General features: G+C 38.6%; 1 protein-coding gene across 1 annotated transcript in view; it reads right to left on the reverse strand.

The window, feature by feature from the left end:
• LOC108177141 (urea transporter 2) overlaps window positions 1-6076 on the reverse strand; it is a 431437-nt gene extending 425361 nt beyond the window's left edge. The window contains exon 1 of the mRNA XM_017344140.3: window positions 5614-6076. The gene's annotated coding sequence lies outside the window, so the exon portion shown is untranslated. The remainder of the gene's footprint in view (window positions 1-5613) is intronic.
• Between the last annotated feature and the right edge of the window lie 6333 nt (window positions 6077-12409).

The raw sequence follows: 12409 nt of genomic DNA on the forward strand, positions 1-12409 counted from the left end.
ATACTTTAATACGGTATTTAAAAATTTTATTGCAATTCTAGTCCTTAAAAGACTAGTTTTTGTGTTGGCTATAGGAGTAGTTTTAGATGTCCAGGGGCTTGTATCAGGTATGTCTCCTGTCTTCCAGATAGTTGCATCTCTGCCCTAAAAAGGCAACTGCAGAAGGCTCAGTGAAGATGAAGGCAAAGAAGCCGAAAGAAAAGGACAATATAGTGTGGGGAGCAACCCGGACTAGACTAAGTTACTGGAATTAAGACTTATTCTATGCATCTGCTCTCCCACAATATGGCGCTGAGAAGGGAGAAACAGCTTCTACACAGCTGCCTCCAGTTCAACCAATAAACAGCAGGACCTGCTCCTGATTGGAGGAGAGCAGCGTACTCGGCGTGTGGGTAGCAGAGTTGGGATTGGTGGAAGAGGACTATAAAGGAGAGAGACAACATGCACCAGGAACATCTAAGGGGAACATCTATCTGAAGGAACACCTGTGCAGCCCCCGAGAGAGCCGGCCGGCGGTGTGCCGCTCCCCCGCGGAAGTGGGGAAAGTGGCTAGGGGGAACCGCCCTTCCACGGAGGTGGAAGGGTCGGTAGCCAACCCGGGAAGAACCAGCAGCAAACCCAGGGAGGGCCGAGCAGATGAAAGAACAGCACAGGGTCCTGTGTCATTCCTCCATGAAGAGGGGGAACGACATATAGAGTCAAAAGGGCTGACTTTGGGTTCCATTTTTATAGCTGACTCCTGAATGATCTTGGGAAAAGCCACTTACTCTCCCTGAGCAGGAGTTTCTTTAGCTGGAAAATAGGAAGTCCAATATTTAAACTCACGGGGTTATTGCAGGAATTAGCTGTGATAATTACTGTGAATACCTTGTAAATTATAAAGGGCTTTGCAAGTGTTGGCTAGTATTAAGTGAACAGTCTGGGCATTGCCAGCATTTTAAAATGCAAAACTAGAGGTATTTCTAATCACCTAAAATAATTTGTCATGAAATGTGTGATTCTTTATCTGTATCTTGTTGCTCCAGGCTCCAATTCTAACACTGCTTTTATTTACATTCAGCAGAATTAACCTCTTAAAAAATAATTCTTTTCTTTATTGTTTGAAGACTCATGCTCAAGCTGTTGGCAGCAAATAAGTATGGAGGTCTTCAAAAAGTTAATGAAAAATGTATTTTATGAAAAAGTACGCTTGAGTTTCAAACATTTCTTACAATTTTTGATTGTAATTTTATTTATTGAAATTTTATTTCAATTTTTCCAAAATTAAAAACTTTCCCTCCTGTAATGGCTAAAATTTCCATTGTAGATACCAATCCTAATCTTGGACTTATACACACACACTACTATGCATATTTTCCCTCTCCCCTCTGCTCTTTCCTTCCTTCTTCTCTCCATTCTTCCTCCTCTCTCCTTCATGCCCCCATCCCTCCCTTTCCTCCAACAAGTGCTAGAACTACCCACATCAGAAAATGCCACATGAGTCTTTTATTAGAGTGACACAGTTTACATCTCCCTGCTTGAGCCTGCTTGAAAGGCTTGTAAAGCTTCACTATTCTCTTCAGGGCCTATGGATGGGCTCTTGTAGGTAAAATGTACCTAACTGTATGTTATTTACCAATTAGATCACAGAGCAGACTCTAAAGTTAATATATAATCTACTGTGTAACTACTTGATTGCTGAAGAACATTCCCCAGGCATTCCATGGCCTATAGGGGCAGTATGTTTTCTATGATATGGTGGGAATTATTGACTCACTGAACCAGAATGCCCTTGGAATCCACATAAAGGTCCTTATTTCCACAATGTATTGAAAAGCCAACAGACTCTGGTTTACTGCATATTCTCAGTTTGCAGACTATTGATCTGATAATAAATCAACTTGGTATCCTCTGGGTGTCCTTAACTCCTCATGTTCACAACCCTCCATCTAGATGCCTGTGATAGGAAGCTCCCTAAACCACGTATGTACAGGAGTTGCTTATTTGACACTCAACAGCTCAGAGTATTGTCTGTAAAATGGAATACTTCAATGTTCCTTAAAGTACACAAGGTCAGGGAAAGTAATATCTCCTCAGAAATACTAAGTGAATTGCCACAGATCTGCCAGTTGTAAATAAGAAAAGGCCTATAAAAATATAATCTTGGAATTTTCAAACTGGAATAAAGTGTAATATAATTATTTGTAAGTTATTTAATGTTAAGTCTAACCTTATTGGATTAAAGGCAAGACTTCTTTTTAAATCAAGTGCATGTGGGTGCACGTGTATGTGTGTGTGTGTGTGTGTGTGTGTGTATGTCCTTATTTTCCTGAAGGGACACTGACAGAGATTTTTGAATCAAATGCCCTCATGTCAAAAATGAAGATGAGACCAAAAGAAATAGGAGAAATAGGAGTGGAACCTGGTCTTCCATATTTCCAAGAGTGCAGTCTTCTGGAAAACATGTTCTCCACTTATTCACATGTGCCACATGGCATACATGAAGCATTTGGGGGGAGGGTCAGAACTCGGTCCTATCCCTGTCTTTTCCACTGGAAATTATCTAAATGTCAGTGTTCAGACCAATTCTGTTTTGGATTATTGCTATTTCACACATGCGGATTAATCAACAGATTTTGTTAGTCTGGTTCCATGGTCTGTCTGTCCCCAACACCTTATCCAAGTCATTTTTCTAACTCCTACTCTATTGGAGATCCTTCTGCTTAATCAGAACTCCAAGCTGGAACTAGTTACCTAAACTATTGCTCTCCCTCTTATCCACCTCTTCTTTTGGATTTCCCCTCTGTCTTCCCATATTCCTGTCCTCTTGCACTGGAATAGAGCGGTCTGTAGCAGATTCCTTTGTTGAAGTCACAGGGACCACATTTGGTAAGTGCTCACTTTATATTTGTTGAATAATAGGATGAATGGATTCCAGGATGGGTCCAGTCAGGGACCCACTCTATAAGGCATTCCATCTTCCATCAGATCTTTACGTTTTTAATATGTGAAAGACTGAAAATATTTCTAAACCCATAGGACTGGTTCTTTACTAATGAGATTTCAGCTTCAACACAAGCAGTAAAATTTTGAGCAGTGTGTCTTTGAATCACACCTTCCCCATCTATTTTTCACCCAGGGCTCATAAGCACCATCATGGCAATGAACTTTTTCTGCTTCTATGTTTAATCACCAACAGTCTTCATTATATTGCTCTTTTCTCTTTCTTTCTTTTTTCTTTTTATTTATTTATTTTTTTGACAGGCAGAGTTAGACAGTGAGAGAGAGACAGAGAGAAAGGTCTTCTTTCCATTGGTTCTCCCCCCAAATGGCTGCTATGGCTGGCGCGCTGTGCCAATCCAAAGCCAGAAGCCAGGTGCTTCCTCCTGGTCTCCCATGCTGGTGCAGGGCCCAAGCACTTGGGCCATCCTCCACTGCCTTCCCGGACCACAGAAGAGAACTGGACTGGAAGAGGAGCAACTGGGACAGAATCCAGCACCCCAACTGGGACCAGAACCCAGGGTGCTGGTGCTGCAGGCAGAGGATTAGCCAAGTGAACCGCAGCGCCAGCCTATATTGCTCTTTTCAACAAATGCTGATGTCCAGCTCTTGCCTGCTCTCTCCATCCCCAGATAATTTAGAGTTGATTCTAATAAAATATTTTGCAATTTAAAGCATGAATTTGTTACAGCTCCTCTGTCAGGTAACTGATAAAAGAACAGTGTAGCATGACCTTCTCGTCCAATGTGTCAAAGTTCATACAACTGTACTAGTACAAATCATACGTAAACCACATTTGGCCTGCTAATTTAAGGATATCATCCATCAATAGATGAATGATGGTGCTCACCTCTGACACTCAATGCTTTGACAGCTAGGATGCTGGAATGTCACAGGAAAGGCTCTTGGCAAAGAATGGTCCCCATGCCTCATATCAAATGGAAGCTTTCAGTTATCAACTATTTCTATTAGAATTGTAATTGTGCCTCAATACCCACATCCCCAAGCTGGATCTTCTGAGCAAACCTGAAAGACCTACCACCACAGGCAAGTATCTCCTCACTCTGCAAACCTCTCCACAAACTCAACTCAGTCAATCTGCTTTGCCTCATGCCCTTCTTTCTTTGTACAAAATTAGTGTAGGTAGATTGTAAGAGAAGTGTCATTTGTCGTAAGAAATCAGGAAAGGGTTTTTCAAACCTTAAGCAGAGGTTTGAAAATTAGATACTGCTTTTAATTCATGAAAACAGATTGGCTGAATTTTGCTCACTAATATAAAATCACGGCTCACATTGCCAGGAAACTTCACTTGACATCAGTCAGTTGACCCAACTGACTACAAGGCAATAATAAGTAACTATCTTCCTTTTATTGCTAATGGCGCTTAACATTTGGCTTTTTCATCACAATAAATTTAGAATATCTGCTTCACTCTTGAATGTTATTTATAACACAAAATAAGAAGACATGCTCACATCATTGTCTTTAAAACCACACTTGCACATAATCTAAACACATCTCTGTACCATGTTTGCAGAGATTGCCATTAGACCCCACAGATGTTTTACAGCAAACAGAGAACCACACACCTTAGTTCTATCCTCATACCCTAGTGTAGGGAGAGTGAACAACTAGGTAGACCAGAAGGTTTTTACTAAATAGTCATTCAGTAAGCTTCATAGTAGAGGTAGATTCTGGAGCTTCCTCCCATGTGCACAGTTACAGATGTAAGTAATTCCTCTTGTTCTATTGACAGGGGCCTCAAGAGAATGGTATTCATCTGTCCCAAATAAACTATTTTGAAGTCTAGTCTTAGGATTCCCTTTAGCTTTCTCACTACCGCTCTGGAAGATTGTGCAAATAATTACATGATAATTTGCCCATTGTTTGAATAGGTATTATTAAATATAAAACAATTATCACATATAGTATAATATGTGAACGTACAAGCCTCTTCAGGAGAATGCATATTCTCAACCTCTTAAAAATATTAATTATTAATATTCACTTTTAAGCTCTGTGAAACTAGCTCTCTGATGTGGCACTAAACACTCACCGCTCTAGCACCTACATGGGCTGACTGGAGAATTCACATGCTATGGTGTTTGATACACTCATTCTCTCAGGTGAAATACTGCAGGAAAAACTGCATAATTCATTAGACTGATGCAGTAAGGCTGAATAATTAGATCATCTCCTTGTCCAAGGCTACATTTTATGATGATCTTTTACCACAATAATCTAAATTGGGGTTAGATTGGGGCATGTGGGGGCCAGGGGGAGGTTGAAAGTAAACTGATTGGAAGGTTTCTATGTGAAATAACAGCTCTATGTTTCCTTGCCTTCAGAAGTAGGATCCCATCTTCAAAAGGCTTACATATCGTCTGCCCTTGGCTAGCAAGCACCTCAAAAGTTTTCATAGAAGGAAAATGATTGTATACAATGGTGTATATAAATACATATATGCTTGCATATATTTAAATATGACTATATACAATATTGCATTTTTATTCTAGTGGATGGGGAGGAACAGAACGAGAAGCTTAAAAGCCAACAATACCCCCAGTGGACTTGCAGGAAAGAATCTCCAAATGTTAGCAAATGTGAAAAGTCAGAGAAACAGCTGAGCCTTACCTCACAGTTCCTGCAGGAATGATGGTTTTGATGACAGGAGCCAGTGTCATCAGATAGACCACGCTGAGCAGGATTTGAGGTCCTTCTCAGGTGCTCAGGGCAAAGAAGACGGCCAGCGTGGAAGACACAAGGACGTTCAGAGGTTTCCTTTCCGTAGTAACTCTACTGGCTCCTCAGCACTAAAGTAAGTCCTCCTTCATTCTGGATTTGTTTTTGAAGCGCCTCCCCTGGACTGCTCTCATTAGCATCCCGTTCTCCTTCAATGGTCACGTGCATGAGGATTGGGCTGTTTTCTCATTGGAGAATTTTCTTCTTATTAAGTAGTCAGAACACCCATTCCAGGGGCCCTGGCCAGAACCACTGGAAGATCACTCTTTCTGTGGCCACTCTGGTTCTGCTTGACCTCTCCTCTACCACATTGTTTCCTCCTGTTTCTCCCTTTCCACATTACTGAGAGGTTAAATTTTTACAAATCTTGTATTCATAAGAAATTTTTGTCTTTGAGCTGATGGAAGATAAGGAGGGTTTGTACACCTGGCCTTCCCAGGGTGGAAAACTCCATTGGAAAAACTAATTGGCTATCTTGAATGCTGGTGTATGAGCGCATTTTATCATGAAATTCAGATGGGAGAGGCAGGTTGGAAGAAAAGGCCAAGGAAAACCCTTCCCATGGGATCCGAGCCATTTCTCTGGAGAAAGGACCAGAATGAAGCCGAGATCACTCCTTGTGGTTATTTCCGAACTGAAGCAACTTAAAACTTAGGAGCCTCGAGGCCCAGCCTTCATCACTCCAATTTCATTTGCTTCTTCTTCATTATCATTATCACAAAAGAAACAAAAATAATCTCTTATTCCATAACAATGAATAGAATCACTTTCTACTTTCTACATATTTGCCCTAAGCATAAAGTAAAAACTAAGACTTACTTGTATTCACTGTTTCCTTTGAACATCACATAATTGGTCCCTAGATTTCCCTGAAATCTTAGATTTTATTCTGAAAACCTTACATTAGCTATGACTTTATCCCAAGGATCAACTGCTTTTAAGCCTCAATATCTATTCCTTGCCTTTAGAAATGGAACTGTTTTTCCAAAGGCTAAGCCTGCTGTCCTTTGGGTTTTTACTACATCTATAGCAACCACTCTGTTGGGAGACCTTACAAATAAAACTAGGCTTTGGAGTCTGGGCATATATAAAAGATACATTGCAACAAAAACCATTTTAGGTTCTTTGTTTAAACCAACAATAGCTTATTAATAGCTACTGAAATTACCTTTGGTTCTGATTAAAGAAAAGGAATTCTATCTCTTGAAATTTAGTATATTTCCAGTATAACTTGCTCTTGCATATAAAAAATTTCCATTTGATAATTCCATATTAAAATCATGTTTGGAGGAGATGTGTGGTCTCAGTTGGCAATGAAGTTGAAATTCTGTTATTTTTGCTGAATTTCTTAATTTTCTCCAGGAGTTTCATGTCTGCATTTTGAAAATCTCCTCCTTCAAAGAGATCTATTGGCTTCATGAAGCTATTCACCCTATGCTCAGCGTTCCTGTGAAACTAATAAAAAAAAGTACCAAAACTGTTTTATGCAGGAGAATAAATAGAATAGCATCAATTCATATTGGATTCAATATAACATTTCTTGTAGTCAATAATCTACTTGAAAGGAATCTAAATTTCTTGGATAAATGACTGATTTTAGGACTGGGTCAGAAAATATACAAAACAAATCGAGAGTTTTTCAGTTCAAAAAGGCAAGAACGTGTTTAAATACACACACTGACACATACGCATACTCACACTCACACATGTGATTGGCATATCAAGGAACACAAGGCCCAAGAGCTCCCAAAGGCCAAACTTGGAGAGTCTTGCACAGTCAAATCTGTACTTATACAGTAAGTAATTAAACAAACAGGGAGAACAGACAAATCTCTCATTCAGAACTATTCCAAATAACTTGTGTAGTTATTCAGCCCTCAGGAAGGTGGGAGAAAACTCTCACTCTTTAGGTGGGATCTGTGGGAGTGAACTCCTTTTTTTTATTTTTACTTTTTTAAACTTTTATTTAATAAATATAAATTTCCAAAGTACAACTTTTGGATTATAGCTGATTTTTCCCCCCATAACCTCCCTCCCATCTGCAACCATCCCATCTCCCGCTCCCTCTCCCATCCTATTCACATTCTTGAGAATGCATCCAGCATAGAAAGGGAGATTGAGAAACTTTCCATCGCATACATATGCCACATAGCACTTAAACATCAAAACTGATGTCATCCTTTTGTACTTTTGCTATAAAGTGATGAGAATGGCATCTACCTCTGTGGTCTTCCTCCAAATTATAATAATACAAATATTAATAATAGTAATAACCTCTTGCACTCTGATCATGATTAAAACATCAGACAAATCTACAAAATACCTTTTCCCTTGTCATGATGATTGTCAAGATCATCAGAAATCAGAAAGTTTTAGAAACTGTAATAGGCATGAGGAGCGTAAAGAGACATGATGACTAAATATAATGTGGTTTTCCCCCATCGAGGAAATTTGAATAACATTTAATGATGTATATACCAACTAATGTTTTGAGAGGGAGGACATGTACAGTTTGGGACATGCTCAATCGGACTTGCCCCAAATGGTGGAGTTAGAAATGTACCAGGGGATTCCAATACAATCCCAGCAAGGTTGCATGTACCAATGCCATCTCACTAGTCCAAGTGATTAATTTCAGTTCACAATTGATCACACTGATAGGTCTAAGAGTCAAAGGGATCACACAAACAAGACAAGTGTCTGCTAATACTAACTGATAGAATAAAAAAGGGAGAGAACAATCCAACATGGGAAGCGGGATACACAGCATACTCATAGAATGGCAGATGTCCTAAATAGCACTCTGGCCTCAGAATTAGCCCTTAAGGCATTCGGATCTGGCTGAAGAGCCCATGAGAGTATTTTAGGCATGGAAAGCCAAGACACTCTGGTGGAAAAAAAAATGACCTAAATGAAAGATCTCTGTGAGTGAGATCGCAGTAGAAAGAACGGGGCCATCAAAGAAGGAGGTATCTTTCTCTGAAGGGAGGAGAGAACTTCCACTTTGACTATGACCCTGTTGGAATAAGATCGAAGTCAGCAAACTCAAGAGGTTTCCATAGCTTTGGCAACTCATGACTAGAGCCTAGGGAGATTACTGACGCCATAAACAAGAGTGTCAAATTGTTAAGTCAACAACAGGAGTCACTGTGTACTTACTTCTCATGTGGGATCTGTCCTTAATGTGTTGTCCAATGTGAATTAATGCTATAACTAGCCCTGAAACAGTATTCTAAACTTTATGTTCTGTGTGGGTGCAAACTGATGAAATCTTTACTTAATATATCTAAATCAATCTTCTGTATATAAAGATAGTTGAAAATGAAACTTGGCTGGCGCCGCAGCTCAATAGGCTAATCCTCCGCCTGCAGCGCTGGCACACCGGGTTCTAGTCCCGGTAGGGGCGCTGGATTCTGTCCCGGTTTCCCCTCTTCCAGGCCAGCCCTCTGCTATGGCCTGGGAGTGCAGTGGAGGATGGCCCAAGTCCTTGGGCCCTGCACCCCATGGGAGACCAGGAGAAGCACCTGGCTCCTGGCTTCGGATCAGCGCGATGTACCAGCCGCAGCGCACCGGCCGCGGCAGCCATTGGAGGGTGAACCAACGGCAAAAGGAAGACCTTTCTCTCTGTCTCTCTCTCTCTCACTCTCCACGCTGCCTGTCAAAAAAAATTAAAAAAAAATGAATCTTGATGTGAATGGAATGGGAGAGGGATCAGGAGATGGGAGGGGTGCGAGTGGGAGGGAAGTTATTGGGGGGAAGCCATTTTAATCCATAAACTGTACTTTGGGAATTTATATTTACTAAATAAAAGTTAAAAAAAAAAGAAAAAAATCTGTAATGCTGATTGATGTAGATGCAAATAATGGGGAAATGGTTATAGGATATGGAGAAACTCCATCTTTTCAAGTTATCTATAAACTACTGTAAAAGAAAAACTTTTTATTAAAAGACAAACATTTGTTGAATGTATGAAAATAAAATTTCTCAGTCTTTGTGAATTTACCCTCATGTATTATCTTGTATTCAATTTTTTAAAAATTTAAAACCAAAAATTATGTTGAGGGTAGAAATGGTATATGAAAAAAGCTAACTCTAGAGTGGAAAAATCAGAATTAATTTCTCATCAATGAAAGTAAATATTGACATTACTTATAATCAAAATAGATCTTTAAAAATGATAATGCCCACAAGAGATTAAATTTTATTTTCAAAATAATTTCAGATTTAATTGTAATGTCAATTACTGTACTAATATATTAAGAAAAGCAAGGCAGGAATTACTTTCCCTGCTTTAACAATCAAAATCTTGAGGCAAAGAAACATGTACACTGTGTTTAAGGTAGAGAACTGCTTCATATTATACATATAAGTAATAATTAAGTTGTGGTGAGGGCAACCAGTTTCAGTTTCTCTGTCTGAAAAAATGAGAGGTATCTCATGTTGGAGAAAGTTCATTTATTATATCACCCCAAACACACAGAATGTGATCAATTTATTTATACTAAAAAATAAAGAAGTATACTAAATATTAGGGGAAAATTTCCCAAGATCAAAAAAGAAAGATAATCTATACACACAGGTAGAGCCTGCATCCCTCTTATCTCTAAGGATATGAGGCTAGCTATATGTGTATGATCGAACTGGGTTCTTCCAAAGGGATCATGTAGGTTATTGATTGAGCTTAGATTTGTTTCATTGAGATTGGAACATTCTCTCTTGGCTTCTAGAAACATAGTCCTTCACTAAAGCCAATGGTCCAAGTCCATCTTCTCAGAGGAGTTGGGTCCCAGGCTACAGGTAGATAGATATGGACATTGGGAATAGAGTTACAGGGATGTTGGCCTGGCTAACACAAGGTCTCCTATGGACCCAGATAAACAAGATGCATGACTTGAGGTGATCAGGAAAGGGCCTTCCAGGAATGAGTGCTGGAGAAAACTCCCCCAGAGATTAGCAAAACCAAAGAAATGGGAGAATTTTTATTTAAGGAAATGGGAGAATAAGTTTAAAAAAAATCAGCATCTTTGAAATCTTCAAAAAAAATTAGGGATGAAAACATGAAACTCAATATGTGACATAAGTATGAGGCTTATACAACCAAAGAACTTGTAAAATGAAAGAGCACTAAAAAATTTTCCCAGGATGAAGAAAAAGAGAAAACATAATGGAAAAAATGAGAGGAAATTAATAGACATGGAAGCTGAGAAGCACCAACATGTCTAAGAAGAATTTAAGAAGGGGAAACACAGAAAAAAAATCAACTAAGAGAGTTGGTGATACCTGAAATTTTCCAGAATTTAAGAGACAGGAATCTTGAGATTAGAGAAACCCAATGTGTAATGTAATAAAAATGATAAATGTAAACCCATACTTGGACTTCACAATGGAGGGAGCACTATAAAACCCAGCAGAGGAGACAGATTGCATGACATGAAGAGTCATCTGTTGGCAGCTGAAAGTGCTGTGGGAAAACAGCTTCAAACATCTAAGGACTAGGTTTAATATCCTTGGATCCTCACTGCAAGAACTTTTGAAGGACATAATTCATCAGTAAGAAAAATAAATTCATGAATAAAGAGTGAGATTCAAAAACATTGATGAGCAAGAAACTGGATATTGGGATGATAAAAATTCATAACATCTATACAATCAAGAAACATGCTTTTTATCTTTAAACCATGTTAGAATTATAATACTAGACAATAGCTGCATGAAAATTGGGAATGGGGAGAGGAAAGGTATAGGAGGTACTAAAGTCCTTCCCCTGTATGCTTTGTATTCAAGTTTTGAAGGCCACTGCTAAACAAATGGAAAAAAATGCACAATGTTTAAGCCAACATAAGGAAAAAGAATAAAAGAAATAAAATTAAGTCAATTCAGTACACTCTTCTAAATGAGTTGAAAAAGAAAAGCCACATATACACAGAACAAAAAAATAAGGTGGTAGAAATAAATCCAAACATATATATAGGAGAAATAAGTTTCATAATACTTGGTATATACTACTAATGTCTAACACATAAAATATTAAAATTTCTAATAATTATACATCATATATATATAGGTGGTCAACTATATAGAATGTTTTAAGTAGATGGAAAAAATACAAATCCATCAAACTCATTATAGTAGTTGCATATTCGGAGATGGGCCCCCAAATTTTCAACTTTACATATGTTAATTATTTGTGCATTAAAGAGATGACACAAATGTAACAAAATACTTATTCCTAAAAATTACAGGTGATAGAAACACAGGGTATTATTAGATTTCTTTGTATGCTTTATGTTTTCCTATTTTTTAACAAAAAATATTTGGAATAGGCTGTTCTTTCTATGTTCTTTATATTGTTATCATATATTACACACACATACTTGTGTGTCTGATTACCCAAAAGCATCCAAGCAGAACCGGGACTAGAACCAAGATTTCCTAATACCAAGTCCCCAGTTCTTTCCAGTGTACCAATATTCTAAGTATTAGTAATAATTAATGGTAGCTATTCCCCAGGGTCTTTACAGATGACTTTGGAAAGTTCCTACAAGCTTTGGATTTTCATCATTTTTCTTCTACTTTCAATGCCTAGATTGGCACCAATTTACCCTGGAGAGGTTCTTGTCTCAATTGAGAACCACAAAAGATAGCAAGATCTTTAAGCGAATAGCTCTGAATAATTTCCCCACACAGA

Source organism: Oryctolagus cuniculus, chromosome 10 (genome assembly GCF_964237555.1).
Source record: "Oryctolagus cuniculus chromosome 10, mOryCun1.1, whole genome shotgun sequence".
Lineage (NCBI taxonomy): Eukaryota > Metazoa > Chordata > Mammalia > Lagomorpha > Leporidae > Oryctolagus > Oryctolagus cuniculus.